We start from the raw sequence: 25,426 nt of genomic DNA, 5'->3' as shown, positions 1-25,426 counted from the left end.
ATTTATTGTATGTGTACCTTTGAGAATTTATGTGTCCTACATGTATGCAGGAGCCCTTGGAGGACAGAAGAGGGCACAGTATCTCTTGGAATCAGTTACAAGTGGAGATGATCTGGCTTGTAGGTGCTAGAAATTGAAACTGAATCCTCTGTAAGAGCAGTAAGTGCTCTTAATCGATGAGCTATCTCTCCAAATCCCTAGTCTTGATTGTCCAAAAGCAAGAATTGGGATTATTGCTATAATATATTACGCTGGCAAGGTCGAAAATTTAAACTCCCACTTTATTAGTCAGAGGAAGCCTATAATAAAACCTGGTCACTAAGCTCCCTTAATGGCAGAAGAGATTTTTTTTACCCACTAATTTCCCATTCTTTAAGGATGATCATCACTTATCAAGTAACAGAAGCATGCAGGAATGCTTTTAACCAACTTCAGTTTGGAATTTTCAAGCACTAATTTGGGCAAGCCGAGCTGAGCAAACTAGGTGGTTAGGGTTTGCTGCGCAGCTACTCGAGGGTCTGCGGTAGCAAAGAGCTGGCGACCGGGTAAAGCCTGAAGCTGTAATGATGTCAACTTGTTATTTACTTTCCAAATCTGAATGACTGAGCAAGGCGAAAGGAGAATCAATCAACCACAATGTGACCCTACAGGCGGAAAAAACGCAGCGCTACCACCAGCATGCAGTGGGGGAAGGGAAGCACGTGTAAACTGGGCCAGGGTTGCATCATGAGCAGGCTCAGATTTTCGATTGCACCCTTCATAATACCTCAGCATCAGTCTGCACAAGCTCAGGAGCCCAAGAGCTAAGAAGGGCAGGCTCAAGAGAGCCCTACCAAGTCCTTTGGGGGTGGGGGTGCTTGAATGGCAGCTGATAGCTAATAAGCCTGTGTACTGCTGATTCACAATTATGGAGACTGTGTAAGTGTGTATTTTTTATTGATGCGCTCTAATAACTGTGTACCAACAGTCGTTTGACATATTTGACGTTTCGTAGAAATATTTTGCAAGGTAAATTTGAGGTCCGCCTTTTTGATGGAGAACCGGCCCTTAAAAACTCGCCCCGGGTTCTCCCCTCCACCCCCAACTACCAGAGCAACAAACGCCTAGTGTTCAAGGAAGGAGCAAGTGAGGTTAGGGTTTAAATTGCGGAGTGTTACTGGGCGCTTAGCACCGAGCTCATTAGAAGCCTAAGGGAGGGGCAAATTGATTTTAAAAATACTCAGCAAGGCAGACACCAAAGGTGCTGAGGAGGAGGGCCGAATATTTATTTAATTGAATTAAAGGCGGGAGTATGGGGGGAAATCATCACCGATGTGGAAGGGAGGAAGAAGCGCCAGGGCTGGGCCTTACCAGCCGTGGCAACAGAAAACACTTTGCCAGCGCCTGCGGTTTCAGGCCTGGGGGTGGGGATTTACAGATTTGAGGGCCCCAGTACCCTAACATAGTCCTCCCCAGCTTATTTGTGCCTTAGTCTTGTGTTAAAATGTCTCCCCTATGCATTTCTGACTCTTGGCCGAGAGGTGTTTTGCAAAGGTCATGGCTGCGCCCGAGTCCTCAATTTTTGCGGTGGGCGTAAAGGCAACTGGGGAGGGGGGATGCTTTATGTCGTTAATTTTGAAGAAGATGCGCTTGGAGACGGTGTTGCACGAGAACCTTCTAGGCTGGCTGGGCGGCTTCATCTTTTGAGGTGGGGGATGGTAACACTTTCAGTGGCTTGGGTTACCATTCCCTCTTTCAATCTTCAGGGTGGCCCTTGTTCCCATCCCCCCCCCTCCCGAGCCACCTTGGCGTGCGGGGTGTGGGATTGAGTATCCGTGTAGGGACCCTGTTCCCCCCCTCATTCCTCTCCGTGCCTGTAGAAAAAGAGCTAGGGGCAGGGTTGGGGCCCAGAGGGCAATGCTCAGGCTTCCCTCCTCCACCTTGGGCTTGGGGCGGGGTGAGGTGGGGGTGGGGAGGCTTTAGGGTGAAGAACTGCGCCGAGATGTAAGTCTTTTCCCTGCCCCCGGGGGGCTGGGTCTGGACTTGGTCCGGGGAAGGGCGGGCCTGGCGTCCTAGCCCTTACTGGGGGGAGGGGCTGCCGCGTGGGGACGCTGCCTCCCCCAAGGAGCTCGGGGAGGGGCCGGCGGGCACGCGGTGGGGGAGGGCAGGGCTGTAGAGAGCCTCTTCCAGGTGTCTGGGGAGGGCGGCGCGCTGTCGACCCTCTTGGCACGTCTCCCAGCCTGGGTAGGCTTGCTCGCGTCCGCTCCCAGCGGAGGTCACTGGCCGTGTCGGTCCCTCCCGCCGTCCCGCCCTCTCCTGCCGCCGCCGCTCCCAGCCCAGCCCCCCCCAGTCTCGACGCTCGGGAGCGACAAGCCGCCAGCGCCCCCGCCCCGCCGCCGCTGCAGCGCCCTCCGGCCGCCATTCGCCACCGAAACTTTCCAGCGCTAGCTCTTCTCGTGGACTAGGTGGCGGGCCAGGGGTAGCGCGCGGCTGCTCCGGGGCGCTTGGCCCTCGTCGGCCTCCGCGCGGCCCGGGGTTGGTGACGGTGGACCCGCCAGTACGCTGAGTGCGCGGCCACAAGTTGCACGGCTCGCGGCGAGGTGAGTACACGCCGGGCAGGGGCTCAAACTTCTCGGGCCGAGGGGCGCGGCGGTGACCCCGACCGCGGGCCCTGAAGCTTCAGGAGGGGCAAGTTCCCGTGTGCCCCCCCAACCCCAGGTTGGGCGCGCTCCCTGCACGCCGAACAATACCTCTGGGGCGGCCGCTCCCCGAAGTGGCCGCGCGCGCGGGGGGCGGGAAAGGCCTGGGTGCGCCTTTGTTTTGGGGAGAGGGAAAGGCAAGTTTAGGGAAGCTCTGCAGTTCCGTCCCAGCATCTCTTTGTCTGAGGCTCCAGAGGGGGCTGGCTGGGCTGACCCGCGTCGCCCTGGGACTTGGGGGCCGCGCGGGATCCCCTTGTGGGGGAGGGGAGCCTCATTCATCCTCGAGGCGCGGGCCGGCGCTCCCGGAACCTGGTGGACGCGCGGCGGCGCGCGGGGGATAGTGGCTGGCCCGTTTGTGATCAGTTTCCGAGGCGCAAACTGTCAAGGAAGTCTGGGAGCCCCCTCCCCATACCTACTCCCAGGCCTGGTCTCGGGGACCAGGGTGTGTGTGTGTGTGTGTGTGGGTGGGGGGGGTGACAACGATGGAGGGCGGCTCCTCTGGCTAGGTGAGGGAGAGGGACCGCCCAGCACGGCCTGGGGAGGGTGTAAACCTGTTGCTTTGGGGCTGGGGAGGGGTTCTCCAGATCTGCACTCACCCACATCCTCGTCTTAGGAATTTCCCTTACGTAGAGAAGGGTGCTGGGAGCAGGAGTTTATGTAGGAGGGGTGCGCCTTTGAACGTCGGTGATCTTCGGGTTTTGTGACAACTTTAGGAGGAGGCTACAGGCCCGCTGGTGCTGGATGGGGCCTGGGCTTCACGTGCGTGACCAGTGAGCAATCAGAAGCTTGGGGCTTCTCTCTCTCTCTCTCTCTCTCTCTCTCTCTTTAATTTTTATTTTTTTTTCCCAGCGTCTGGCGTTCTCAGAGGCCTCTGCACTGTAAATTCCGCAGTTAGGGTCGGCTTGTTTCTTTCTGACCAAGTGTTGTGGGGCAAAAACCTAAAACAGCTCCCCTCCCCCTAACCAAAACCTAAGCCTTACTGCTAGTGCAAGTGTTTGTTTCTGTTCTGCTTTGGTGTGTGCGCCTTGACCTGACTAGTGTTTTTCTCTGAGCTAGTCCCTGGTTTAACTTAAAAAGAGGACACAAGAATACAGGAGGAGGAGTGAGTGCTTTGTCCTACCCCCCCCCCAGTCTTGGTTTAGGGTAGCAAATAGGTCTTGGTGGGCCTATGAAATTTACCATTGGTCATTTCTAAAGACACATATCAAGGTATGAAATAGTGTTGAGTGTAGATGGCACTTTTATTTTTAAAGGGATTTCGTGTCCAAGTGTGCTGCAGATTTTCATGGCACCACCCACCTGGGTAATTAGTACAACGATGAAAGTCGAAGTTCACTTGATCCACTTATTAAAATGGCCCCCTAAAGCTTTTCAAGCCTTTAATCACACACACACCTGTAGGACAGGCATGGGTGATTTGGGGTGTAAGGCTCTCATCTACCCCAGGATATGTCCTTACTTGGGTCAGAGAATTCCACTTAGGCAGCACTACTAAAAGAAAAAGGAAGATATTTTACCTCTTTTAATGGTATTGGGCAGATACTCATTTCAAGTTTACCTCGGTTTTGCTGTTGGGTTTTGCTGTTTTTCTAGGCCCAGGGAGTCACACCAAAGCAAGGCCTTTGAGGGACACTGAATGGAAGCTGATTGCTTTCTAGTATGGTGGGTGGGCTACCAGGATCCTTGGGGTGAAGATAATTTTCTTTGATGCGGGATTATTGTGGTTTGAATGAGAATGGCCTCCTTAGGCCATTTGAATGCTAGGTCCTCAGTTGGTGGAAATGTTTTTGAGAAGGTTTAGAAGTGTGGCCTTTTAAGGTATGTGTATCCTTTTGAGGTTTCAAAGCCCACACTATTCCCAGTTAGCTCACTCTCTGCCTGTGCTTGCGGATCAGATGTAAGCTCTCATGCTCCAGTGCCATGCCTACCTGCTGCCACAATCCCTGTTACGATGGATAGTCATGGACTCCAACCAGCCCTCTGAAACTATAAGTACCAGTAGGTTCTTCTGTAAGTTGCTATGGTCATGGTGTTTCTTCAAGGCAATAGAAAAATAAACAAGACAATTGGATCAGTTCAGAGAATTATAAACACCTTCAGGTTTTATATATTAATGTCTACATCTTAAGTTTGCTTTAGTAGATAGTATAGGTACCAGTAGTGTGGTATAGAACTGTGGAATTGTAAATGGTCCTGAAGCCTATTTTTTTAATGTTCTCATGTATATGTAGATGTGTTTGTGCACTTATGTTTCTGGTTGCATGTGTATATGTATGAAGGAGGTGGATGTCAGAGATTGATAGGGAATATCTTCCTTTAGTTGGTAACTATCTATCCATGTTATTTTTTTCAGATAGGGTTTCTTTCTCATTCAAGATGAAGCTCACTAATTTGGCTAGACTGACAAGCCCCAGGGATCCTCCTCAGTGTTAGAATCATAGATACAGACTGTAGCACTCACATTTTTACATGGGTTCCCAGGGATTAAATTCAGCTCCTCGCTGTACTGATTGAGCTATTTCCTTGAACACCACTTTTTTTTTTTTTTTTTTTTTTTTTTTTTTTTTTTTTTTTTTTTTTTTTTTTTTTTGGTTTTTCAAGACAGGGTAACTCTGTGTAGCCCTGGCTGTCCTGGAACTCACTTTGTAGACCAGGCTGGCCTCGAACTCAGAAATCTGCCTGCCCCTGCCTCCCAAGTGCTGGGATTAAAGATGTGCGCCACCACTGCTCGGCTTTGAACATTAATCAGAGGCTCTGTTTTTTATTGTTATGGTCACATGGTGAATCTACCTTGTGAGGGCTTTTACTGGGAACCATAACTGAGAAACTGGTTGCTTAGAGCAGCCAAGCTGCTGTGTCCATTCCAAATGATTGTAAACAAGAGGATACTGTGAAAAAGCCCACCTAGTTGACCAGTTGCTGGACCATGGAATTCTGTAATTTTTTTGAGCATCATTTTATGCATTTGCAAAAATCAAAAGGAGGGTCTAATGATGTAGCTCAGTTGCCAAGCAATCAGGGCTTAGCAAAAGAGGCCAGCCCTGAGTTCAGTCCCCAGCTGTAGATGTCATTTCAACATTGAGGAGGTAGAGAAAAAGGTTAGTAACAGGCACAGTTTGGTTGCAGAGAGGTTGTCTTAGCTATCTTGCATGAGGCCTTTGGTTCGACCCCCATTCTAGAAAGAAACCAAACAAAAACTTTGCATTTTATTATGCAAATAAAGAAACAAACTTCACTTTACCAGAATGTCCTGTAATGAAGATTTTAATTTTTTACATTTGATTTATTTATTTGTATGTGCTTGCACACGTAGAAGTCAGAACAAGGTATAGGAGTCATTTCTCTTTTTCCATCTTGTGGGTTTTGGGTGTCAAATTAGGCACCAAATCCCTTTCTGAATACACCACATTAAGATGAGGACTTTATAGGCCTTTCTGATATAGATTACAATCACTCTGTCCATTCTCTAGCCCAAGGAAACTGATTTTTTTTTTTGTTTGTTTGTTTTTTGAGACAGGGTTTCTCTGTATAGCCCTGGCTGTCCTGGAACTGTAGACCAGGCTGCCCTCGAACTCAAATCCGCCTGCCTCTGCCTCTGCTTCCAGAGTGCTGGGATTAAAGGCGTGCGCCACCACGACAGGCTTGGAAACTGATTCTTAACAGAGGGCAAGTAATGCACTCATATATACATAGGGGAGGGACAGGCATGTGAGTCCCAAAGCCCAGCTCTTAAACTTGGTCTTCCTCCACATTTTTGCCTATCTAGTGTGGATTTTCCCACTTGAGACAAGAGATCTATAAATTCCATTCCTCTTTCCCACCCCTCAGATTTCCATTAAATTTTGATAGGGATCTGTCAATCAGTATTAGTTGTTTCTGTCTCATCATCTTGGAAGGCAGACCATGATGTGGGGATTATTTTCTCCTATAGCTTTGCCACTGAGCCATACATGTATATGTCCTTAGAATTAGCTGAAAACAGTTCTGGTCTATTGGAGTCCATTTTATGGATTCAACAGCACATGAGATTCAGCCAGTAAGTAACATGTCTTACTGAGCAGAGTTAAATGTGCAAAGGTCTGGTCGCTCAGAGCTGTTCTGGTACTTGGTGAAGTTTTCATAAACAAAGCAGGAATTTGAGTGTAGTTTTTGAAGGGTGCTTTTTGATTTTGAAATAATTCACCGGCAGGTTTATTTAAACAATTGCATGTGTGTGTGCGTGCATGTGTGTGTATGTGTGTGTGTGACATGTTCGTGTTGTTTATCAATTCCTCACGTCATTCCTCAGCTGTCTTTCTTGATTTCAGTTTTTTTGTGTGTACCTGTGCACATGTGTATAGATGTGTGGGCATATGAAGGCCAGAAGTTGATACTAAATTTTATGTTTTGAACAGGGGTTCTTAATGAACTTGGAGCTCACCAGTTTTTCTACACTGTAGTGTATATGTGTGTGTGTGTGTGTGTGTATAAAGTAACCACCTGACTAGTGAGTGTCAGGGATCTTCCTTGTCTCTCATTCACAGCTCTAGGATTATAGGCATATACCAATCACTATCCCTATATTTTTACATGGATACTGAGAATGGGTCCTCATACTTGTGCAGCAAGCACTTTGCCCACTGAGCCATCTTCCTGGCTCCCCCACCCCTTTCTTATTGAGACAGGGTTTCATTATATAATTCTGATCGGCCTAGGACTTGTTTTGTAAACCAGGCTGGCTTTGAACTGAAGACAGCCGCTGATTCTGTCTTTCAAGTGCAAGGATTAAAGTCAGGCCACTTACCAGCATGCCTAGGCCCCACTATATATTTTGAGATAAGGTCTTTCATTGGCCAGGTGATTCCCAGAAAGGCCAGACTTCTGGCCTAGGCACAGCATTTTTTTTTTTAACCCCAAGACAGGGTCTGTGTAACCCTGGCTGTTCTGGAACTTGCTCTGTAGACCAACCAGGCTGGCCTGGAACGCAGGGCTCTGCATGCTTCTGCCCCTGCTGGGATTAAAGGTGTGTGCCACTACTGCCTAGCCAGCTTGTACAGCTTGTGTGTGTGTGTGTGTGTGTGTGTGTGTGTGTGTGTTCGTTCGTTCTGAGAATTAAACTCAGGTCCTCGTGCTTGTGTTGCAAGGACTTTGCTGGCCCAACTACCTCTCCAGCCCCCAGATTTTTCTGTATTTGTGTGTGATAGTAAGTATTAAGTCTTATACATATGAGATGTAGGTAAAGTACTCAACCATGGAGCTACATCCACAAACTCCATTTTATACTGAGACAAAGACTTCACCAGGTTGCCTAAGCTAGCCTTGAGTAGGTGATCCTCTTGAATAGCTGAGATGATGGGCCTGTGCCACCTCACCTGGTCTGTGTCTGAAATCTCTAATTGTAAACTCTGGGTACCTTGGGTTCTTTCCATTCCTTTCTTGAAGTTTAAATCCTAAAAACTGAGTTTGAATTTAGGAGGTCAAAGTCTTCCAAATTAAAGGATCCACAGAAGAAGTGCTTCCACAGGTGGTGTTGGTCACAGCAGTCAGTTAGTTCCTTTAAAAAATAAAAACATAGCTATTAGTGTTTCCTGAACATTGGCTGTTGATTCAAGGTATTTTTATTAGTTATTTGATATATTATATCAAATAGTTATGTGGATGTGTTAGCAATGTCATTTGTAAGAGAGGACAAGGAAGGGGAGAAACTCAACTTGTGTTTCCTGGAGTCTCTTTGCATCTGTCCTCATGCACTATTTTTACCTTTTGATTTTAATCTTATTATTGTTTGGATTCACTCATTCACTCTCTCTGCTTCCCGTCTTCTCCCTTCTCCTCCCTCTTTCTTTCTGTTCTTTGAGCCAAAATCCCACTACATAGTCCCTGGCTGGCTCTGTAGACCAGGCTTACCCGCCGTTGTCTCCTAAATGCTGGGACGAAAAATTCCATACTTGGTTTAATTAATTTATATTTTGTGTGTGGTATATGCATGTGTTCATATGTGTGCATTTGGGCATGCATGTATGCCAGAGGTTGATTTTTAGCTGTCTTCCTCGTAGTTCATCCTTCCATTTTAGGAGACAGGAGCTCTCACTGAACTTGGACCTCACCATTGCTGGAATTCCAGATATACACTGCACTGGGAAAGAGGGAAGGGTGACAGAGGGCGAGACCTGAGGGGAAAATCTTGCTGAGTCTCTGTCTCCAAAGGCCAGTTCTTTCCTTCATACTAAAAATAGCCATGGAAAAAGAAAAAAGTTTATCTTTCAAACATTAAGAAAGGATAAATGTTTACAAAATGATTTTAATCTTGCTTCCTCATTGGAGGTGGTTTTCAAACGTATTTAGTAGTGAAAGATTAACAGTTTATTGAATATAGTATACCTGTGAGTTTTAATTTTAAAGGGGAAAAAGGGTGAATCTGAGGTGTCAGGAAACCTGAGGTAGGGACCAAGTGTCTTGGCTCACTCAGCTGAGAAACTGTGATGTTCAGTGCTGAGCGATCACTGTAGGTCACAGTGGGAAATCTTGATCAGGAAGTTGGGGCTCAAAGGGGGGAACCCCAGAATTTACTTGAGATACCTTTATGCCCACAGGAAATGACTTGAACTATGTATGGGTCCATTGTAAAAGCTATTTTGAGTCGTCTCCCTCAATGGCTTATTTTTGAGCTTGACCTCCCTCCGAGGAACTCTTTTTGACCTATAGAAGAGAGTCAGTCACCTCAGGGCTATCCGAGGATCCTAATGGGAATAGGCATGGGGCACCATCCCTTTCGAAGAGAGCTGATTTCAGATTCTCTGCAAGATCAGTAAGTGGTGTTAAGCACTGAGCCTTTTCTCTAGTCCTGCCTGCAACTCTTTAGTCTCTTTTCTCAGCCTCTGGAGTGCTGGGATTACAAACATGTACACAGCTGGCAGGCACATCAGTGATTTGGGGGCAGGGTATGTTAGGAAATAAATGACCATAGTTGCTGATAGGTACAATAAGAGTTTCAGATGCTCATAGAAAAAAGGGAAAAGAGGAGATAGGGTACTTGAAGAATGATTCAGGCCTGTGGGTATGAGGGAAGAGGGGCAGAGAAACTGCCTCCCAAGCAGCCAGAGCCCAGGAATACACGAAACTTTCTGTTTCTTGCAGTGTGTGTGTGTGTGTGTGTGTGTGTGTGTGTGTGTGTGTGTGCTTTTTACATGTTACAGATCACTAGATTTGACTTTTGGTCACGTTCTTATTTGTGATGTTGATTAGGAGAACTCTCAGATAGCCCTGTCTCATGCTTATGCAGAGTCAGGAAGGAACCAATTGAAACATTGGTCAGCCTGGAATTTCATTGCCACACAGGTAGGCTAAGAAACCTGAAAGGGTATAGAGAGGCAAGGAGTGTCTCAAACTTATTTTGTCTGGTTGTGGACTATAAATGCTGCTTCTATCTGCATCTGTATAGCTGGTGGCATAGTGAAATGAGCCAGAGGTTTGGGGACTGTGCTGGTCAGTTTTTGTTTTTTTTTTTTTTTTAATTTGACACAAGCCAAGGTCATCTAAGAAGAGAGAAACCTCAACTGAGAAAATGTCTTCATCAGATTGACCTGTGGGTAAGTAAGTTCATGGATGTGGGAGGACCTAGCATATGTGGGAGGTGCCACTCTTGGGCAGGTAGTCCAGAGTTTTACTATAAGATAACAAGCTGTGCAAGCCATGGGGAGCAAGCCAGTAAGTAGCACCCCTTCATGCCCTCTGCCTCAGGTTATTATTGTTATTTAAAATTGTTTTGATATTATAATTATAGCATTTCTCCTTTGCCTTTTCTCCCTTCAAGTCCTCCTATATACTGTCGTCTGTAATTCTAGTCCCAGGGGATCTGTCATCCTCTTGTGGCCTCTGTGTATCAGGCAGGCACATGGTGTACATACACCCATACAGCCAAAATGTTCATACACATAAAAAATAGTACAATAAATAAATCTTAAAAAAAAAGAAAGCAGTAATTTTTCTGTACAGAACTGCTGACAGGTATTAAATATCATTTAATATCTACAGTGGTTCAGAAGGTGGGTGCTAGGCTGCTTGGCTGTTATCTTCAAACACAGGACACTTGAGTATGCAAAACTCTTAAATTCTTCCCCATAGATCAATCATGTGAGAGTAAGTCGGGATAAAATAGGGAACTCATTTTATGTTTGGTTTTTGGAAAAAAGTGAATTATTGTTTTGTTGTTGTTTGGTTTTGTTTATTTGTTGTCCTTTTTTTGACAGGGGCTTGTTGAGACAGCATCTCTTGTTGCCCAGGTTGATCTTATATTTACTGTGTAACTGATGTTGACTTTGAATTCCTCCTGTTCCCCCTGCCTCAGCCTCACTGGTGCTGCAATGCTGGGTGTGCACGGGTGAAGACAGCTACCATCAGGCAAAGCAAGCTAACTGGAAATGGTGTGGGCTTTTGAAACCTCAAAGCAAGACCTAGTGATTTACACACACACACACACACTCACTCCTAATCTTTCCCAAACAGTTCAACTGCTGGGGACCAAGTATTCAAGTATATGAGCTTGTCGGGGCCAGTCTCATTCAAACCATCACCTGTTAAGTGTGTGGGATCGCTTGGACCTGTGTGTCTAGCAGTGTATACATGTTGTTTGTGTATATGTGTGCACGGCATTGTGAGTTACATGTTTACACATCTGTGCGGAGGCCAGCGGTCAACATTGGGTATCTTCCTCACCTAATATTTGGAGACGGTTCCTTACTGGAGCTTGCTTATTTGTTGACTGGACAGTGAGCTCTGGTGCTCTGCCTGTCTCCATGTACCCAGCACTGGCATTACAAACTACTGCAGCTGCCTTTTATGTGGGTTCTGGAGAAGGAAGTCGTCTCCATGTCTGTGCAATCTGTGCATTATAAACCACACCGTTTCCTCAGGCCTAGGTGTCAAGATTCTAATTAGAAAGCCATACATTAATTTTTTTGGTATGACCACTTTTTCCCTTCAGATTTGTTAAGGATCAATATTTTATGTTGACTAAATGCTAGGGTTGGGAGGAATAGACACTTATTTCTGCCTCAGACTCAGTCTGTTGTTTTTTCATGATTAAAATAGGCACTGTATAGTTAATAGTAGGATAGGATGTGAATTATAGTTAAACACAGTGTCTGTCTGTCTCTGTCTCTCTCTGTAGTGAAAGTTAAAGCAGGTAGAAATTCTTATTGGCCTAATACCTTGTCTACCAGCCACTGCCCAACTTCTGCTTGAGACCTTGCCTGTTGCCCAATCAGGTCTTGGTTTAATGCTGCAGGTCAACAAGATTCTGTGACACTGCTTTAGCTCTGAGCCAGCATCCTCATGTCTTTGTTGAGTGACAGCAATCATTATCCATTTGATGATTGAACAGCCATTTGCACGATTGTAGTATTTCAGAAATCTGTCTCCAAGGATTGCCCTAAATGAGCTGTATCTTTAAATCCTACTGGTTTGTATTTCCTGTGTGTTGAAACAATATACTTACTATGTAGAGGTATTTCTGCACTATTCCTGAGAGTTCAAGGGGACTGGTCAAGACAAGGGAAAAGCCACTGGAACATGAATGCTCTTGAGTCCAGGAACATGGCAAAGAGAATACAGGACAGTGCTTTGTCTGGCTACACTGAGTAAGGACTGTTGACAGAATTCACTCAAGGAATAAAAGTGGCTTCCCCTTAGAAGATGAGGCTATTAAAATGAGTTGTCATGGATTTTCCATGGAAATAAAAATCATTATTCTGTTCAAATAATTGTGAGGCTTGATAATTATAAAGATCTGAAGTTAGCAAAATTACATAGCCCAAGTTAATTACATTAGTGTGCTCAAACCAAATATAGAGTAAGATTAACATTTCTATGTCAGTCCAGCCTCCTAGCCTTAGCTGCCTTCTCCCATTCTCTTTCTCTTTCCTGGCTTTTTCTTCCCTTTCCCTCTCTGTTATTTTTCCTTCTCCCTCTTCCCTTCTTTCCTCTCTTTTGTTATTGATCTCAGGATCTTGTACATGATAGGCAAACATTATAACACTGAACTATATTCAGAATATCCCAGTTAGCTGCCTTCTGAGTATATGTGTTTAGAATATCCTAGATGAGTTTTCAGGAAAATTTGTCAAAACAAAAGACTTTGAGTTTTTTCTTTCTTCTGTGTGTGTGTGTGTGTGTGTGTGTGTGTGTGTGTGTGTGTGTGTGAGAGAGAGAGAGAGAGAGAGAGAGAGAGAGAGATGTGGGTGGAGTTCTCCAAATACCAAAGGTAAAGGCATGGGATAATTTGCCAGCTCTTTATGATATTAAGATGATGGCACCTAGGACCCTGTTCAAGCTAGGTAAGTGCTCTAGCACTGAACTATTTCCTACCTCCATTTAAGACACTATTGGAGAAGATGACTAAATACTGTTCCTTCTACCTCTCAAATCCTGCGATTATAGGTGTTCACCACCATGCCAACCTTATGGTGCTGGAGAACAAATTTAAGGCTTTGTACATATGAGCCAAATACTCCTATAACTAAACTACAGTCAGGGTACTTACAGACCTCCCTCCTCACTTAAAAATACATATTGTTCATCAGCCAAGCATAGTTGCTAGTGCACACCTTTAATCCCAGCACTCAGGTGGATCTTTGAGTTATAGTCAGCCTGGTTTACAGAGCCAGTTCCAGGATAGCCTTGGCTACCCAGTGAAACTCTATCTCAAAAAACAAAACAAAACAAAACAAAAAAAACTACAAAAATCCCCCCAAACAAACAGAAAACATGTTGGGTTTTTTTTTTTTTCATTTAAACAAATTCTTATAAAATTACCTAGAGTGGCCAAAACTTAAAAAAGATTTTATTTAAAATTTGTGTATGTGTATGGGTGTTTTTCCTTCATGTCTGTGCACCATGTGTGTGCCTTTTGCCGGAGGAGATCATAGGAGTTCAATTGATCTCCTGAATTGGTGTTACAGAAGGCTGTAAACCACTGGCAACTGAATCTAGGTTCTTTGGAGGAGGAGCAAATGTTCTTAACTGCTGAGCCACCTCTCCAGGCCCCATTTATTTATTTATTTTTTTATCTTTTTGAGACAGTCTCTGTAACACAGTGTGAATTAGAATTTACTCCAAAGCTCAGGCTAGCCTCCAAACTCATGGCAGTCTTCCTGTATCAGTCTCCCAGTAAGTATTGTCAGTCACCCCATATCTCCTCAAGCTTTGATCCTCTGTCTCATTGTTGTAAAAAGCTGGAATTGCAGGTGTGTATCACCATGCTCTGCCCTGTTGAATTTGTCTTTTTGGGGGTCTTACTTTCTTCATGTCATAGTAAATGAGCAGCAGGAGGCCATTACCGTAATCTTGTTTTTCTGTGATGTCTTCACTTTTTTTTCAGTTCATGGTTTGCTCTCTGATTTCCTGTTCTATTTACTTTTCCATTCAGTGTTCTATATTTGGACAACAAATATATTTCTGTGGGTGGGTTTCTGGTGTCCCAGATGTTCATGGGAGTGGAATTTCCCCAAGCACACCAGGGGGGGGGGCTGGGTAGCAGCTAGTGTTTGGCTTTGTGTATCTCCTAGAGTTGAAATAAGATGGTCCTAAATGTGGAGTGGGCAGCAGCTCCCTTTGTTTTGCTTTGCCTTGCCCTCAGTGTTTGCTTTAGATTTGGTTGCTGGAGATACCAGCTTCAGGGATGTTTCCTTTGTCATAGACCACACTTTCATTTATTTATTTTTCTTTTGCAGCACTGGAGAGATGGAAGGCAGAGCCTTATGCATGCTCTCTCCCACTGAGTGATACTCCCCCATTCCCTCCACCCTGGACATAGAACTCTAAAGTCTGCTTTTTTTTTTTTTTTTTTTTATCAAAGTGACTGTTCTTCAGCATTGTTGGTTTAAATGACATGCCACGAAAGTCACCATCTTAAGTGACCTATGCAGATCTCAGTATTAGAAGGTTGTAGAACATTCTCATTGTAGTTCATGTCCAGTGGTCAGTTGATTCCCTAACCCTGCCATCTCCAAGCTCTGGATAAGTGTTTTGTTTCCTCAAATTTTAGAACCCTTTCTAGATTTAATTAAACTTTCGGAGTTGTAATATTAGACTTGATACTGCTCTCCCCCTACTCTCCTTACCAAGGGGAGTGGTTGATGTGTTAGTTTAATTGGCATCCCACCTCAGTTTATTTCTTTCTGTCTCTGTCTGTCTGTCTGTCTGTCTGTCTCTCTGAGGTGGAGTATCTCTGTGTAGCTCAGGCTGGCCTCAAACTTGTAGTTTTAATGCTTCAACCTCCAGATTGATGACAGATCATAGGCATGGCCTCCTGTACTTTTTATATGCAGATACTGGGAAGGGAACCCAGGGCTTAATGCATATGAGGTCAGCTCTCCAGCTGAACTACAGCACTAGCTCTGGGTGTTTGAAAATCTTGTGAAGTCTGTTCTCTCCTTCTGCTTCTGTCTGTGTCCCGGGGATCACACTCAGGTTTCTCAGGCTTTGTAACTAGCACCTTGACTGGTTGAGCCCTCTTACAATTTTTGACTGCAGTATAAAGGAGATATGTAGATGGTTCATAAAGACTGAAGCCCCCTGGCCTTCTGATTGTTTCATAGATGAAACACAAGCCTTTGATACTGACCATCAAGTAGGCATTATTTTTATAAAACAAAGGGTTTACAAGACTCAGGAGCCCATTTTAGAAAAGGGCGGGGGGGGGGGATGATTTTCTACCCCCTGGGAAGTGTCTATTCATGAATAAACAAACAATGAATGGCCAATGCATATAGAGGAATTGGGGACCTGGGGCTTTCCTCTGGGAATTGCATTTCCTTTGTGTGGGTTCTGTTCTGAAGGGGCCTGGCTGACTGACACTTGCCTTACTTAAGAATCCTTGAGCTTGCTGTCTGCAATTTGTGTGGCCTGCAGCCTCCTCTCCAGCTCTTGTCTGCTTCTGCTACAGGACTCTAGCCTGTACAGATCTGTCTGCGCCCTTGCAATTTCTGTGTGGCTCCTGGCTTTCTTTCAGAGATAGCTCTCTTTTTCTGTATTTTTGATACAGGCTTGTTATGTAGCCTAGGCTGGCCTGGAACTCTTATGTTGCCAGTTTGGCAGTGATCCCAAATGAAAATCCATTCATTTTTTTCTAAGACAGGAAATAGAAAAATGCTGCTTTAAGCCGGGCGGTGGTGGCGCACGCCTTTAATCCCAGCACTTGGGAGGCAGAGGCAGGCAGATTTCTGAGTTCGAGGCCAGCCTGGTCTACAAAGTGAGCTCCAGAACGGCCAGGGCTATACAGAGAAACCCTGTCTTGAAAAAAACAAAAACCAAACCAAAACAAAAAAAATGCTGCTTTAAAAAGAGCCCAGGCTGTGCAAATCTCTGTCTCTGCCACTCTCTAGAATACCAGTGTTCTACAGGGTAGAGTAATTTTTTAGACTTTTTTTTCCTAGCAAGTTCTGCAATCCTGTGCAAATATGCAGCCTCATACTTTTAATCTATATGGAATCATTTTACGCCTGTTTAGCTTCACCTACTTTATTTTTGTTTTTATTAAGTTATGTTGAAAATAAAGTAGGAATGAAGCATGCATTTAACCAATTTTTGGTACACATACGTGTGCACACATAAATATCTGTAAAACTTGGATGACAAACAAATACCAAGTATTCTTCCTACTCTCCAGTTTCCCAGTACCTTTTGGTAATCATACTTGTACATTTGGATACCCCTGATCTGCCCTCAGATAATCTTTGATCCTTCTTCCCCACCCCCAAACTAACCTTTTGTGCCTGCTAGACAATTCTTTTACCAGTGAGCTACAGCCTCAGACCCTGGGGTGAATGTGTGACAATAAATACTGGAGGTTGTTGAATTGGCCCCTGGTGGGCTTGCTAGCATATAAAAGGGCCAGGTCCTACTCACAAGCTTCTTACTTTGTTTGGTGGTGCCTGGGTCTGCCTTCCTAACCGCTTCCCAGAGGCAGCCGCCTTTGGAAGACTCACACACACTTTAAAGGGCTCTTGCCTTCAAGGAAGTCTTTAAAAATGGTGACCAGGAATTCATTCTTTCTTTTGACACTTTTCTCTCCCATACTGTTCTTTGTCTTTTAAGGTTGCTGGTAGCTGAGACACTAGGTTTCACATTTTTGTATGTGTGGTTGAATATGACTCCTGGGTTTGATTTCTTGGTGGCAAGAAGAATCTATTGGGGATCCCCTGGGGTGAGCAAGGTAGGGTGCTAATCATCTTTACACCCCAGCCTTGAAATTCTGCCTTTCTCATCAAATGGAGGCTTACCCTTATTGATCCCTGCCTGTAGCTGGTATGGCTCTTGGATGGAGTCTTGGAATGGGTAAGCACCTACTTATGTGTGACAGGCTGGTAATCATACTTATTATGTCTAAGACTGCAACATACTACTGTGCCTGCTGGGACTTAATGGTAAATGGAATGCGTTACTTGTTTTTTCTTTCATAACCAAACCAATTCCATCCTTAAAGCACCCTCACCCTTCATAGAGCCAGACTCAAGCTCGCCGACCCAGTTTGAATTCCTTGGCTAGTCTCTTGTGAGAAGTGTGATACAGGACCATATTGAAGAAGCTAGAGATCATAAAAATGTTTAGATCATGGCCAGATTTAGTAATATTGATTTAGTTTATTTGGGGAAAAGATATGTTTGTGTGAAAGCAAGTCTTCATGATTACCAACTTCCTGGTTCTGGCTTTCTTGTTTGTAGGTGGTACCAGGAATCCATCCTGTGAATTCTAGGTGGATCTCTGCCTCTGAGTCCAAAACCTCAGCCCTACATCTTTTCTCTTGCTGCTGAACAGAGCTCATTCTTCTTAGCATAACCAGTTCTGAAGATGCTGTAGGAGGGAGGGCTTATTCTGGATAATTTCGTGAATAACCATGTAATCACTTCAGGTAGTATATGACTGACCAATGATTTCATCCAAGTCTAGCTTGGTGAACCAGTGAGTTCTTTAGGGTTACTTACAAGAGAAAAGGTGACTCAGAGGCAGTTATATCACTAAAAATCCCACTCCAGTGTGGGTGACAGCTCACAAAAGCTGCATTCCTGGATCCTGTTGCTTGCTCAGTCTTACCATAGAGATTTTCCTCTGTAGTAATTGCTTACCATTTACATGACTTCAGGGAGGGGACGTGTGGACCTTACAACTTAAAAAATTAAATTATGTTTATTTATGTGTGCATGTGCACATGCTCACATATGCTCCTTTGCCATAGTGTCAGAGTGGAGGTCAGAGAACAAGTTGGGGGATCTGGTCTCCCTTCTACCTACCATGTGAGTTCCGGGGAGCACCTTTATCTGCTAAGATATCTCACCAACACAAATCTTGCAACTCTCTAAGCTTATCTAAACCTGTAAATTTCACTAACTTATTAATTCTTCTGAGCCTATATCCTCCTTGTAGGGAATATTTGATAGCAAGAGGACTATGTCTATGGGATGCTGGAAAATAGCTGAAGTACATGGTTATCATAGCATAAGTTCCTGGCAGATGCTTTAGCTTTTTTCTTTTTTTTTTTTTTTTTTTAGCTGGTGATGGGGTAATGTATTAGGGAGACTGGGGGATAGGAATGTGAGGGTGGGTGGGCTAGATAGAAAAGGGGGTGGATGCTAGAGATTGAACCTTGGACCTTGAGCTTGTGTTAAGTGTGCATTGTATTGGAAAACTACACCTCTGGTCTGCTATGCTTTTACAATGACAGATTTCCCAAGAATGCACACAACTTGACCTTTTAAAGTGTGTAGTTGAGAAGTTTCCTAGTGTGTTTAAGAAATAGTGTACTCAGCATTTCTAATTCTAGAATATTTTCATCATCTTCCAAAGAGATCCTCTGGCATCATGACATCACCCCCATCTTCCCTCTAGCCACAGATCTCTTTTCTGTCATTCTGGCTTTGCTTAGAATTTATATTTCATCAAAATGGAGTTATTACATGTGTCCTTTAATGCCTGGCTTTTTGCTCCTAATTAAAAAAAAATTGCAGCCAGGCCTGGTGGTTGGTTGGTATGTGCCTTTAATCGTAATCCCAGCACTTGGGAGGCAGAGGCAGGCTGATATCAAGGCCATCCTGGTCTACATAGCAAGTTCCAGGACATTCAGAGCTACATGGTAAGACCCTGACTCAACAAAACATAAAAACCAAAACCACAAAACAAAGATCCTGTTAGTTAATTATTTGTGTATGTGTACATACATGTTTGATTGTGTGTATACATGTATGTGGAAGTCATAGGTTTCTTCAAGTGTCTTCCTTAATTGCCATTAACTTTTTTTTTTTTTTGAGTTAGGATCTCTCAATGATCTTGGAGCTCATTGATTGAACCAAGCTTGCTGGCCAGCAAGCTCTAGATTTCATCTTCTTGTCCCCATATATACAGAGCTATGATTAGAGGTGTGTGTCACTGTGCTTAGCAGTTTTTACGGGTGCTGGGATTTGAATTTGAGTCCTCAAGTTTTCTTAACAAGCAGTTACACAGTGAGCCCTCTCCAGCATTTCAGTTAATATTTTTCTTGTAAAAATGGTTAGAGTAGAGAGGGCTTGGGTGTGAGGTGAAAGATGATAGGGAATAGTCATAGTCAGCAATTTCTCGTGATTATATTAGGTGTGGAGATTGGTCCACAGGTACAGTATTGTGCATGAAATTAAGTGTGGTTCAGCTGCCAATTGAGCCTGAACTGCCATTTTTCTCCTTTCTCTTTCCATCTTTCTCTCAGTTTCCTCCACCCAGAGGTCAACCTAGAAAACAGCTCAGTATGGTTAAGTGCTTGTGGTGCAAACATGAGGATCTGATTGAGGCCCCCAGTGTCCATGTGAAAGTTTGGACATGGGTGTACACACTGGTGTTGCCAGTGCTGGGGAAACGGGGAAAGAAGGATCCCTGGGGCTTACTGGATAACCAGCTGGCTTGGGCTGCTGGTTCATTGAGAGATCCTAGGTCAAAAAGAGTAAGGTGGAAAGTATGTCGGAGGAAGACACACAAAGTTGACCCCTGGCCTCTACATGTGTACACACACATGCACATGCGCACACACAACCCAACATGCAAGAACACACAGCAAGTTCTTTTTGGGGGAGGGGATCAGCTGCTTCTGCTGACCTGTGTCTTCTGTAGCAGTGCATTTTGGGTGGAGTGTTAGGAATGCTAGGAAGGAGGGCTGTTCTGTGGTGAAGATTCAGGAATCTTTCCTGACTTTCTCAAAAGTATGTGTGGCATTCTTTTGGTGTCTGGGAGTGCCAAGCAGGTAGAACATTCCAGAGCCACAAATTTTGCTGATATGGTAGTAAAATCATGAAGTGTTTACTTTTCTGTACCAATTGTATATGGAGAGAGACAAATTTATATTCCGGGATTGGGTTTGAGAATATAGAGATTATTTTTATTTTATTTTGTGGTGCTGGCAATGCAACCTCGAAGCTGGTGCTTTAGTAGCTAATCACTCCATCACTGATTTCCTTCTCCTGACCTCAAAGCTGATGCTATCCAGTTTTCCGTGAAGATATCAGTACTTGTTATGATTGGTAAGGCCGAAAGTGCTTTTCTGGTTAATCAAATTTAAAATTCATCACAGGGCTATCAATTTACCAGCTCCCTAAGCAAGATAGTAATACCCACCTCATTATTGTAGTTTTTAAAGATTATTGGTTTTCTTTGTATTTCTATGTATGTTTGCATGTATGTGTGTGTACCACATGAGTGTAGTGTCTAGGGAACCCAGAAGAGAGCACTAGATAGATAGCAGAATACATAGCATGGAACTAGAGTTATATAGGTGGTTGTGAATTGCCATGTGGCTACTGTGAACTGAGGTTTCATCCGAAAGAACAGTAAGTATCTTAACTGCAGAGCGATCCCTCCAGACTTCTATTTTACAGTTTTGAAGGTCAGAAGTTTGAAGATAGCAGTAAGCTACTTTCTTTTCTGTAGGCTCAACAGGTCAACCCCATTTCCTTACTTTGAGTTTCTAGATGCTGTCCCTTTATGTCCCTTTATAGTTATACTTAGCCAGAATTTCTTTTCCTCTTAGATTTTTGGTCATGTGTGGGGCTTTCACTTGTACAGCAGAGCCCTGCTTCTTTCCCAAGAACCACAGGATCTCTATTTGCTTCTTTGAGCTGTTGGGACTTTCTCTGAGTTTCAACCATAGCCACTTCTGTGGACTCTGACTTTAACACTGAGAGTTGAACTGAGTTTGAAGAGACTGCCACAATGCCAGCAGAAGTAGCAGGTAAGACCCATTCCCAATAATTTGAGAATGCTGTATGTGACTCTGTAGGGGCCTAAATCCATAGTACCTGGGTTATGGTACCACAGAATAGTAGAGGAAAACCAATGGGATTGGAATTAGAAAACTTGGCTTCCTGATCAGAGTTTTATGCTTTAGAAAGTTTAAAAGTGTAGCAGTCAGCTTTTTGCTGTAGTAATGTTACATAACAAATAGCACTACCCTATTCAGAACATTACATCTTTTAGTGTCTCTTACTTGCCCAGTAGTCATTGACATAGCCATAGCTGCGTTTGACTTGGCTAGTGCCAGGAAAGTCTGGTTAAGGTTGTGCTCTGATTGGTATATTATGTACTGGGGCCAAGGGATCCTAGGGCAAGTCTTTGTGCTTCTTTCATTAGATAAATTAGGGTAGAATGCAGGCACATTTAAATATCTGCTTGTCACTCTCAATAACATCCCTTTGAGTAAGTCACAGTTTCCTTAGGGAGGTGGAGGGTTATATTAGTTGAGAATAGCTGTAGAATCACATGGCGGATAGAGCAAGCATAGTTGTCTATTATGGGCAAGCAAGCCAGGACAGCTTTTGCTGTTTCTGGGAGTCAGGGAAGATGACCTAAGTATGAGAGTCTGGTTACTCTTAAGTCTAGAAATAAGCTCTTGATGGATGCTGAGAGTCCTGAGAGCTGGTTACATAAGGAACTTCTTGGTTTAAGACTGTGATTTTCAGCTTGCATAGTCACAATTAGGGTTGGAGGTAGGGAGCTTGCCTTGCACCAAACTGGTAGAAGCCAGGGTTGTTCCCAAAACAAGAAAGTGTTTTGCCTAAACACCAGGAGAAGCAGGTAATTGGCGCAGTTTCATGCACTTTGTAGGTAAGAGTCAAATCTTACAAGGTTGACCCATATGGAAGGGGAATTGGTGAGGCTTTCTGAAGGGCCAGGTTAGGAAGTATATAGCTGTAATGTACAGCACATGTGTGAAACCCTGGTTTCAGCCCCAGCACTGGGGGGAAAACATTAATTGTCCAGAATTCCACAGATAGCTATGACCAGTTGAAAGCCAAGGGTGCTAGTAAGGTTTCTGTTACTTGTGAATTGTTTTTTTTTTTTCTTTGTAGATGCATTTTTTAGCTTTAGTAATTCTTTCCTATTATCCAGATTAATAAATGAACCTTTTATTTGCTGTGGAAAATGATTTTAATAAGAGATTTCCTTAGCATTGCATACACTAGCAAGATTTTGCTGAAAGGACCCAGATATAGCTGTCTCTTGTGAGACAATGCGGGGCCTAGCAAACACAGAAGTGGATGCTCACAGTCAGCTATTGGATGGATCACAGGGCCCCCAATGGAGGAGCTAGAGAAAGTACCCAAGGAGCTAAAGGGAACTGCAACCCCATAGGTGGAACATTATTATGAACTAACCAGTACCCCAGAGCTCTTGACTCTAGCTGCATTTGTATCAAAAGATGGCCTAGTCTGCCATCACTGGAAAGAGAGGCCCATTGGACTTGCCAACTTTATATGCCCCAGTACAGGGGAATGCCAGGGCCAAGGGGTGGGGGTGGGTGGGTGGGGGACTGGGGGGGGGAGAGTGTATTGGGGACTTTTTGGATAGCATTGGAAATGTAATTGAGGAAAATACCTAATTAAAAAAAATCTGGAAAAGAAAAGAAGAGGGTTGAGTAAATTACCCAGAGATACTGATTTTTTGCTGTGTAGAGGTAGTATCATGTGATCTTTAATACTTCAACTTGAGAAAGCTAATGTTAAAGTGTGAGGGTCAATGCAACTTATATTTAAATATTCTGTGACAAAAAGATTTTGAGACCTGAGGGAAATAAAGTGACCTGGCATCCGTGTTGTGCATAAGGAAAAAAAAAAAAAAAAAAAAAAGAGATTTCCTTAGGAGCTTTAGGCTGGTTTTTTTTTTATTTTTGATTTTTTTCCTTTTCAAGGGGTCCATGCTGGTTTTTATGCAAATAGGATTTAGGGGCAAGGGCTGGACATCTCACCAGCCCTGATGTAGCCTTTTTTTAAGTCGATAAAGGCCTATTTGGTTCACAGTTTTAAATTATAGTACATCTTTTCAAGGAAAGCATAGTAGCAAGAAATTGGAAGCTACTGTTCACATAACATCCATAGTCAAGAGCATAGAATACTGATTTAGATTCTTTTTTTTTTTGTTTTGTTTTTTGGTTTTTTCGAGACAGGGTTTCTCTGTATAGCCCGGCTGTCCTGGAACTCACTTTGTAGACCAGTCTGGCCTCGAACTCAGAAATCCGCCTGCCTCTGCCTCCCGAGTGCTGGGATTAAAGGCGTGCGCCACCACGCCCGGCTCTGATTTAGATTCTTGATAGCAGCACTTGTACCTTCAATACTTTTTATGCACTCTAGAGTAGTTGGTATATGGTAATTACTGGTTGGTTGCTAATGTCATCAGTTGCAACTTAAGTGAAAGTTGCACTCTGGGTAGGTACTGCATCTAGCTCTTTTTTTTTTTTTTTGGTTTTTCGAGACAGGGTTTCTCTGTGTATCCCTGGCTGTCCTGGAACTCATTCTGTAGACCAGGCTGGCCTCGAACTCAGAAATCCGCTTGCCTCTGCCTCCCAAGTGCTGGGATTAAAGGCGTGCGCCACCACCGCCCAGCAAGCATCTAGCTCTTACATGTCACTGTTATTCTCCTTTCTCTCTTTTCCTTTCCTCCCTTACCTTTTATGTGGAAGGACACCGTTTAGCTGAGTCCCTGCAGGAGGATAGGGTCTTCTCCCTCCCTCCCTTATTACCCCTTCTCTTCCTCTCTCCCTCCCTTCCCCCTCCCCCTGATCTCTCCCTCCCAGAGTCTCCTGTATCTAAGGCTGGCCTCAAACTGCTGTGTAGTCAAGGATAATCTTGAACTTCCATTTGTCCTGCCTCTACCTTCCAAGTGCTGGGATTATAGATGTGCATCTTCATGTCCAATTTTATGGAGTGTTGGGGGCATGTGCAAGGCAAGCACTCTAGCAACTGAGCCATTTCTTCAGCCCCTCTGTTTGTACCATGTTAACTACCCATCTGCTAGGCTGTTAGGACAAGCAGACAGGATGGTGAGACAGAAATAGAAACATCAAGTAAATTAGGTTGTGGAGAGGGGTGGGGCCTCCGTGTTTGGCTTCACTAAGAAAATGAGAAATCTGGGTAGTATTTTCCAAGCATAGGCCTATCAGTTTCAAATGTCATTATGTCACTAGTCTAGCTTATTTCCAACTGTGTTTTCTGTTAAAGACAATTGACATGAAGGGCCTGGGGATATGGTTCAGTGGTTAAGAGCACTTGCTGCCCTTGTAGAGAACCCCTGATACAATTTATAGCACCCATATTGAGTAGCTCAGAACTACCTGTAACTTCAGTTCTAGAGGATCTGGCATTCTCTTTTGGCCTCTGAGGTAAGCTACATTCATGTGCACGTACTCTCACAAAGAACTAAAATCCTTTAAAAAAAAAATCAGTGTGAAAATAACGTAGTCTTTTCAGAGTAAAGTGTTAGTAGTTACAAATCAATATCTATTTTCTGCTTTTGTTTTTCTTAAGAAAAGGTATCCTAAGACTGGCAGGTATGATATTAACATTTTTATTTTTACTTTTACTTATTTGTACTTGTGTGCAGTGGCTCATGTATGGAAGTTAAAGTAGCAGCCTGCAGTTCTCTCTCCTACCTTGTGGGATCTGGGCATTGAACTTTGCTCATTGCAAACTTTGCAAATGACTTTACCTGCTTTGTAACCTAGGCCAGACTTAATCTCAGGATTTTTCTGCTTCAGCTTCCTGAGTTGAGATGACAGACATGTGTCATCATGTCTGGCTATCCAGAAATTCCTAATGCTTGGTAGAGAAAGAATTTTCTTTTCTCTTTCTTTCTCTCTTTCTTTCTTTTCTTTTTTCTTTTTTTTTTTTTTTTTGGTTTTTCGAGACAGGGTTTCTTCTCTGTGTAGCCCTGGCTGTGGCTGTCCTGGAACTCACTCTGTAGACCAGGCTGGCCTCGAACTCAGAAATCCACCTGCCTCTGCCTCCCGAGTGCTGGGATTAAAGGCGTGCGCCAACACACCCGGCCATTTTTTTTTTTCCTTCTTGAAAAGTTCTTGGAGAATCAGCCAAATTATTTCTCTCTCTCTCTCTTTCCTTCCTTCCTTCCTTCCTTCCTTCCTTCCTTCCTTCCTCCCCCCTCTCTTTCTTTAAGTTTTATTTTTAAAATTGCACTGTTAACAAATGTAGCCTGGGCTGTGTTTCTTGTGGTTTTCTTTCATTCTTTTTCTTTTGTCATGTTCTGTTTTGTTTATTTGTTTGTTGTTTGTTTATTTATCCTGAGCTATCTTTTAGATGTTGATTTGTTTTCTAACAAGAGTGTGGTTTTAGGTGGGAGGGAAGGTTCAGAGGCTCTGAGAGGAGTTGGGGGAAAGAAAACCATAAATAGTATATTATGGAAAAATCTATTTTCAGCAATAGAAAAAAAGAAAATTGATAATCTTTTGCTTTTTTAAATTTAAAATT

At 43.9% G+C, this 25,426-nt stretch overlaps 1 protein-coding gene across 2 annotated transcripts in view; it reads left to right on the top strand.

Moving 5' to 3' along the window:
- Positions 1-862: 862 nt before the first annotated feature.
- The window catches only part of LOC110286635 (F-box-like/WD repeat-containing protein TBL1X), a 169,722-nt gene continuing 145,158 nt past the window's right edge, over positions 863-25,426 (top strand). The window contains exon 1 of one of the 2 annotated variants that reach the window (XM_029473474.2): positions 863-918. The gene's annotated coding sequence lies outside the window, so the exon portion shown is untranslated. Of the gene's footprint in view, positions 919-2,165; positions 2,580-25,426 lie in introns of those variants that run through there. The other variant, XM_029473473.2, reaches the window with a different exon arrangement.

Source organism: Mus caroli, unplaced genomic scaffold (assembly GCF_978045245.1).
Source record: "Mus caroli unplaced genomic scaffold, Mus_caroli_1 scaffold_5, whole genome shotgun sequence".
Taxonomy (NCBI): Eukaryota; Metazoa; Chordata; class Mammalia; order Rodentia; family Muridae; genus Mus; species Mus caroli.
This window is presented reverse-complemented; position numbering and strand designations above follow the sequence as displayed.